The sequence below is a fragment of the Chanos chanos genome, chromosome 5 (genome assembly GCF_902362185.1).
Source record: "Chanos chanos chromosome 5, fChaCha1.1, whole genome shotgun sequence".
NCBI classification, from domain to species: domain Eukaryota; kingdom Metazoa; phylum Chordata; class Actinopteri; order Gonorynchiformes; family Chanidae; genus Chanos; species Chanos chanos.
Window position 1 is genome coordinate 46,544,337 of NC_044499.1, and position 7,880 is coordinate 46,552,216.

Consider the following 7,880-nt stretch of genomic DNA (forward strand, 5'->3'; position numbering starts at 1 on the left):
ATGAGAGTAGCAGCCCAAGTTCAGGTTTGTCTTGTCAGGGAATTATGCCTTAACAGGTTTGTTGAATTCAACTCCATTAATGAGATTAAGCTTGTGTGTCTTTTCTGTGTTTGTAATATGAATTGAAACATGAATTTCAAATTACATTCATATTCATGTCTTCATAGATATTTATGGATTATGAGCAAAAAAAAAACCCTTTGTGGAAATAGTGGGTAACCTCACTGAGGATTTGAATAACTATTGCAGAGAAAAACATTTCTGCATATTCATTATTCCCAAAGACTTTCATATTTATACTGGGATCAGAAGGCTCTATTTTGCCAAACTTTGGTTTATAATGCTTTGTATGTATAAAATGTAAATATTTGTAATGTTTTTCTCAAATGAAAATAAATTATTTCCTTTGCCAAATTTTGCATCATTTAGAAAGATGCTCACGCTATTTCCACTGTGTATTTTTAGTAACGGTCATGTGCTTGTACTTTTAACGGAATAACTGCTCAGAAATTAAAAACGTATCTTATTCAAAAGTGCTGACTATTTTAGAGTTTAAGAGTTTAGTGTATGCAAATGTGTCAAGCGCGCCCCCTGCAGGTTTCCGTGTGTATCATAAAAGATTTTCCTCGTAAGAGACCTCCGCTTGCGTCATTGAGTTCAGACGAACAGAGCAGCGGCCATCTTCTGCCCACAAAAAACTTCAGCCCCAGTGAAAACAGAAACAAATTTGTCTAAACATTAGCCTATGTCCACAGTATTGTCGACTATGGAGCACTGACGTTAGGACCATTGTAGGTGCAACAACGAAAACTGAAAAGAATTAGGTAAGGACAGTTTGCTGTATTGTATACTCCAGTATCCTAGCTGTCATGTAGAGCTACCTTGCTGTTATTTGTATGAACCTTTGGATGCTAACACAGGGCATGCAGACAGTGCCATCGAAAGCGTGTCAATTGAAAAGCGGATTCAATCTTAGCTTTTCGCACAGGTTCATAAGAATAATGTCTATGTCGATTTCTCGCTCTGGTTAAGGCAGAGAATCAGTTCAGGGTTTTAGTGGTTACTTAAGAATGTTTTTAGTATGAAGCTAGCGTCTTCAACAGCTTTCCCCGCACAATGTTGAATTGTCCAATTAATCGACTGCACTGACTGCCGTCTTGTACACAACGTGAAACCATGACGCAGCCTCGTTAAGATCTGTGAATGAAAAAGCCATTGTAAGACCCGTGCCCAATCCATAATGAGTAAATCTGATTTTTTTTTCATTGAGAGTCGTCTTTAGAAAATGTCTTAAGTTGCGTTATGATCGTCCCAAAAGTAGACGATGAGACACAAGTTTGTGCACGTCGCTGACAGACAGACGCAGTTTATCTGTGTCGCGATCTCTCTCTAATGAATATTAAGACTAGAGCGAAACCAAGGAGACGACAAAGGACTGAATAAGTAGCACTGCGGATCAAACAAACCAATGAGTCATGCGCAGGTCTGTGAGAGTTCGTAACTCAGCCTTGTTTTACAGTAGACTCAGCTGCTTTCCATGCCGTTTTCGTTGTTGCATAACTGGTGAACTGCAAAGTATAAACAAGTTTGATGTGGAGAACCTGAAATTCTACACCTCTGGAATTAGGGTGGCCATACATGTAGCTTTGAGTGGAGGGCAACACTGCTCTATCTAAACAAACTAAGAACACGCGTTTTGGATTTACCGTGGTAATGAAGCAGCGTAAGGTTATGGGTTTTCAAAAGATGATTTCAGAAATCTTGATTATTGTTTGAATGAACATTTTTTTATTTGTTGAAAGTGACACCTATTAGTCAGCCTAGGACATTTAGGTAACTATATGTTAGTTGTTGCCAGGGGCTCAGGTATTGATAGACAAACGAATCAGTGTCTCAAATGGAGATTCAGCTTTAGGTTCCGAAGCAGCAGTGGTTGTGTATCTCACAGTGCGGTATGGTATTGCTACGAGATCGTAATTTGTATGCTGCAGTGGTTGTATCAGAAAGGACCAGACAAGAATTCAGTCACTCAAGTCACAGTATCAGCTTATGCGCGTGGCTTATCTCCAAAAAGACACTTATTTTCATTGGAACTACTTTATGTAGCCTATACCGAGCCAAACTTTAATCATTTGTTAGGCCATTAATTTCGAATCTTTATGCTTCCCCGTAACGCCTTTTTTCAGTTTGCCATATAGTGTCCCGCTATAATGGAATCAGACAAGATAAAATAACACACATTTTCCTTTTACTCAGTGTGAAATATAGTTTGGGGGCAGTATGGTTCGTGTTATTTTAGTACCCATTTCGCACACATGACTTATGCCAACTAGGCTATCATGTTTTAGTATTTATTTATTTTTCAAGTCACTGTACCCTCCCTAATCCCTTCTGACTGCATACTATAAACGTTGCTGCCAGAGAGATAAGAGTGTGTATTGTAGATGTACTACTGATGTAATGCACCGCGGAGAGCTGGACCTGATTGTACCTCCTGGCTGTTATAGCTGACCACATTACGTTTGCCTGGTAAAGAAGTAGTGAAGACGCTGTTAAATGTTTATTATAATCAGTGTTTTAGATCAGAGCACAAGTCTCATTCAGAGTCAGAGTTTAGCACTGATGTTGCTTAAGTATAGCCTGTAGTCCACATGTAAATGCTGGGTTTAAATTAGGAGGCCTGTTTATTCCTGGACTGTATTCTTCAGAGGGTTTCCTTTGGTGCTTGGTTGGCACTTTCTTTAGGCAGTGATAAATGCTTGAGTCATGTCTGATACTGTTGTCCAGATGCCAGCAGCTCTTGATTTGACTAACATATGAGCTTTAGATTGAAGTGGACCTTTGTTTCAAAACTTTTGCCCTCGGCTTTGACTGTGAGAGCAGATGTGTTGGTTAAATCACAGAACAAGAACATGAAGGGTTCGGGGATAATCTTAGCGTGGCCGCTATCTAAACCCTTAACTCCGCGTGTTGGTACGCTTTTGTGACTTTTTTTTTTCCTTTGATGAACACATGGTACTTGTTGCTTGTGTTTCTTGCAGAGCAGCCAAAGGGCCTGCCATCTGGACTCACTCTTTGATTATTTAGGGCACGCTTGACATTCACCACAGCACTATTTAGTTATGCTTCGTGTTTGCTCGCCCTCCGAGCGGAGACCCGGTACGCCGTGCCATTCGTAGCTTTGGAGATGGCACACGAGTGCAGCTTCCGCCTTTTTTTTCTCTCTCTCTTTACTATGTTAACAGTGATTTACAAACGACAACAAGTGAGGCTCAGGGGGTTTGAGGATGGCGACGTGTCCTCTGAGCTGTACGAGCGGATGACTTTTATTGTCTTTCTTATCTCACAGACAGCGCTGTCATCCCGCGCTCGGAGACGCAGGACAGAATCATGCCAGACAGTGTCAGACCGCTTCCCACCGTCACTGTCACTGCACTGTGTCTTGCATTTTATTTTTTTTCTTAGCGGGGACTGAATTGTTAAACGATAAAATGGACAGAGAGCTGTGTTCGACTAGATTTGTAGTTTTATTGTCAGGAATAGTTGGTGATGTATGATTCTAAAGCCTAACCCGTCACTGCAAAAAAAAAAAAAAAAAGGCAGACATAGTGTAGAAGCAAGCAACAGATTGTGGCTTAGCTGTCAGGCTGGTTCAAAATAAGATCAGAACTCCATACAGAAATACCTGCTCTGTCTATACGCACAGTACCACGTCGAGTTTGTCACTGCAAAGGTGCGACTGGGCGCCCTGGCGTGTCTTTTGAAGACCTTTTCTTAGTTCTTCAGAATGTCTGTACTGTCACTACAGGGACACTTGTTTCCATAGCAACCTCCGCAGTCCCGATGCATAGTAGCTATTGGTTTTGGTGGCTATTTTCAGAGCACTCCGTTTCATACTTTTGGACTATTCTGCGTTGGGATGCTCTGAGGTCATTGATCATGAATACGTGCTTATCCTCACATCCGTTTATATTGAAATAAAGGTTTTAGTAAAGATGCAATAATCCCTATGTTGCATGTTTTGAGACTGCTTATCAGATTGGCAGAGAAAACAATTATACACACATTTATTTACAAGATTTCAATGTTGGCTTCCAAAATGCGGATGTGAATGAATAACGCAAACAAGATAAATGCATTGCATTAGTTTTAAATTAGTGTTTGTGCAAATGTGTTATTTGAATGTGGCCAAAGTCCACACGTGAGCTTTATGTGATCTCATTGTAAGAGATGAGAAGAGACACAGTTTACTCAGAGGAACACCACCCAGGCTCATTTAGAATGTTGGAATGTTTCATAAAAGAATCTTTTTTTAAATCATATCAATAAGTTAAATCCGTCAGAAGGCATTTACTACGTCACAGAGCATCATAAGCACATTAAACTGTGGCGCTCACAGTCTAGCTCTCATCCCTTGAGGAAATTCTTAGATTACCACAAATAATCTCTGTCTTCTCTGTGTTGCTGTGGAGTTGAAGTGCCCCCCCCCCCCCCCCCCCCTTACTGGGCACCAAAACACTTTTTAACCAGTCACTTGGCCAGTTTGCGTAACTGTTGTTTGAACTTTGGACCGCACGCATTTTCAAAAGCTATATAATTCAGCAGTTTAGTATGATTTGTCACGAAGTGGCGTGATAGTGGACAATAAATGACATCATGTGAAGAGAAAGCAAAACAATAAAGTATAAGAAAGCATACGGCACAGTTAAATGAGGTAACAGGAGTGGTGGGGCAGCCAAGGAGCAGCGAATTGTACTGATAGTAGCCTTTCTCTACACGTTTGTCATATTAGACAGGCTTTGTTATTTTAACTTTGGGATCTTTTGAAGAAAGCGGTAAGTGAGAGTTATTCTTCAAATACCAGAGATTTGCAGATAAAGTCAACTTTAATTTGATTTCAACCATGTTTGGATTGGCTCTCTGTGTCAGTCATTCTTCCCAGCTGGGATCTTGTTGAAGGAGAAGTTCTGCAGAGCCTTTTCAAAGGTCTTTAATTGATTTTTTTCCCCCCTTTTTTTCATTACAAAGTTGATATTCTAAAGAGATTTCACAGCTTTTGGTTGTCAGTTTGAGAATAGAGAATCCCTGTTAAGTGTTGACGTGTCAAAAACAGTCAAAGAATTAACTCAGATTCAGATGCATCTCCTTTGTCATATTTCTCAGTTGTACTCGCGAAATAATGTATTTTTGAGGTTATTGTGCCCATACAAGAGTAACGTAGAAAGTGTCGCCCTAAAGGTATAGTGAATCAAAAATGAGTCTCTTGCTATTTTGCCATCAGAACAGTTCCACGTTTTGAGTGTACGCATGTGGGGGCGGCAGCTCTGTCTCCTAGCAACAGTGACTATCAAGGACAAAAAAATGGTCTTGTATTTAACGTGTGATATATGCGAGTGGCCCATGCAAATACAAACAAACATTGGATGGCCAGTATGTCTCTTGGCTCGGAGAATTGGATGCGCTTTGTTCAGAAGTCTCATAAAACAAATGCTATGAATTTTTTTTTTTCTACTTTATACAAAAAGGATAAGGAACAGACAAAAACTGTGATTGTATCCCATCCAAAGAAATGGATGTGAATGATTTTTTAAGAAAAATAACTAACATGTTAACTGCTTGTCATACTGAAGTCGAACCTGGTCCCAAAATCTCAACAATTACTGTTAACAAAACTCTGAAACATCTCCAAATGCTTATCTTGATTAGGTCACCGACCTCAGGTAAAAGACTAAACGAACTTCTGTACATTCTCCAAACTCAATTGATTTTCCTGTATAATCAGCTGACATTCCCATTTGTCTGAAACAACCGCAAACATCTGGGTTTCGCCAAGAGTTGGCCGTTTTGGTTTTGTATTAGTGAATTAAAAGAGACCGAGAACTTCCTGTAGAAGCACGGAACGAGCCCCTAGAGGTACGTGGAATGACCGTTCCTTCTCTTATCCTCTTACAGAGGAAGCCGAAAGTCGCAGTGGGGGGTATGAGTGTGTGGTTTGGGAGGAACTGGATTCAGACCAATTAGAACGCAAACAGACTCTGTCCTCATGCTTCCAGATGGATGAATTTTTGTTCTTCACACAAACAATGCATATTGGAAAGCCTCATGCAGACAGTCTAGCTGTGGGGTTCTGCACTGTCTAATCAAGCAGTGATTTTCATTTTAGCCTTTTCTGTGACTTTCAGTTTGCACATTCCTATGACCGACTTTCTATACCTGAGCACTGCATTCCGCGCTCCCAAAGTTATCTGCAGTATATGCAGCGCTAAAGATACAAATGCAGACTGACATTCGTTCGTTCAGCCAACTCTCTTAATCCACAGAGTGTGTTGAAGTTATTCTGTAAATCAGAGGATGCTGCTGGATCAACCTTGGGATTAAGCACATTGCCCAAGGCCACATCAGCAGAAACCTGTCATGTTCTAATTTTGAAATTTGATGGCACAACCTTTCAGTTAAAGGGAAAGTTTTCCTTACCACAAAGCCACTCAGGCCTGAAAAGCCGTTATTAGGGGCTCCTGATATGAAGTGGACCCATTTAGGTTGAAAACATGCCAACACATTCTGGGTTTTTTTGTGTTTTTTTTTTGGTTAGCACCCGCCTTCCCCTTCTTAAACATCCTCTAACCCAAGTTAGACTTCTCTTTGCTACTACGTCTGAGACACCCAGCCTACAGTCACATTGCCAGTTATGCAATTTTACAGGTCATGTTTTATTGACATTTATCAGGCTACTTTTCTGTTAACTTTTTTTTATTGCCGTATTATTATCTTAATTACCCTTACTATCTCATTAGCAATCTTACTATTATCCCTTTTCCCATAATGCATAGAGTTTCTATTCTTCTCATGTCCAACTCTGACCCCGACACAGCATAAATGGAAGTATCCACATTTTATAGAACTGCTTGTGAGTTCTGTACCTAGTGTAATCACTGTAACATTGAGTTTATAGGATTAAATAAGTTATTAGTTAGTGACATAAGTGAGATCCCTATGAAATGTCAGCGAGATTTTTTTTTTTACCTCTGTCTCTCTATTTCTTCTTTTCTTTCTTTTTTTTTGCTTCCAATAATAATGGGGAGACAGTGACTCAGCTGATGAGGACCGTGTGCTAGGAAAGGGAGGATGACTGGTTTGAATTCCAGGCTTGTCACCGGCAGTGTTGACTTAGCAGTGAGCGGAGGCCCGCCGGTGGTTCTGCTTCTCTTATGTGACTGCATTTCCTGTGGTCACCGCAATTATAAGAGCGCAAAGCGCTTCACCCTGAGTGGGTTCATAGATACAGTTTCCTCTGCCCCTCACCCTTACAGTCGTGAGAAAAAAAAATGTGCTCAATGACCTTAGTGTGGTACAGCCCGCTTTTTTTTTTTTTTTTTTTTTTACACGACGCTGGCGTCTCTGCTTGAATCAGCATTTTGAAAACGATTGCAAGTAATTAAAGGGTATGTTAATGTGGCAAGTTCCAGCGGGACGGGACAGAAAGGTTTGTGGATGACAGACTGAATTGATGTGGTCTAAATGGTTCCAATCTTTGTGTGATCCGGCGTTTTTACGGTCGAGATTATTTTTTTATGGTTCCATGGTGACAGTGATGTTTGTTCGCTATCCACAGGCAGTTCGCTGCCAACTCTGAAACCACACATATGATGTAAACTAGAAATAATGACACGCTTGCAAACACAAGATCCATTCATTTTCTGTGGACAAGCTTGTTTTGATTACGGGTTGCCGCTTGAATATAGCGCACCACCAGAAATCTCACGTGACAAAGTTTTGTCATGGATGTTACCCAGGTCTGCAGTAAGCCTGTAGCATGTCCATATGGTAAGTCCTTTTTATGGATCCCACAGGCTTGCTCATGCACAGGAGACAGTCCAAAC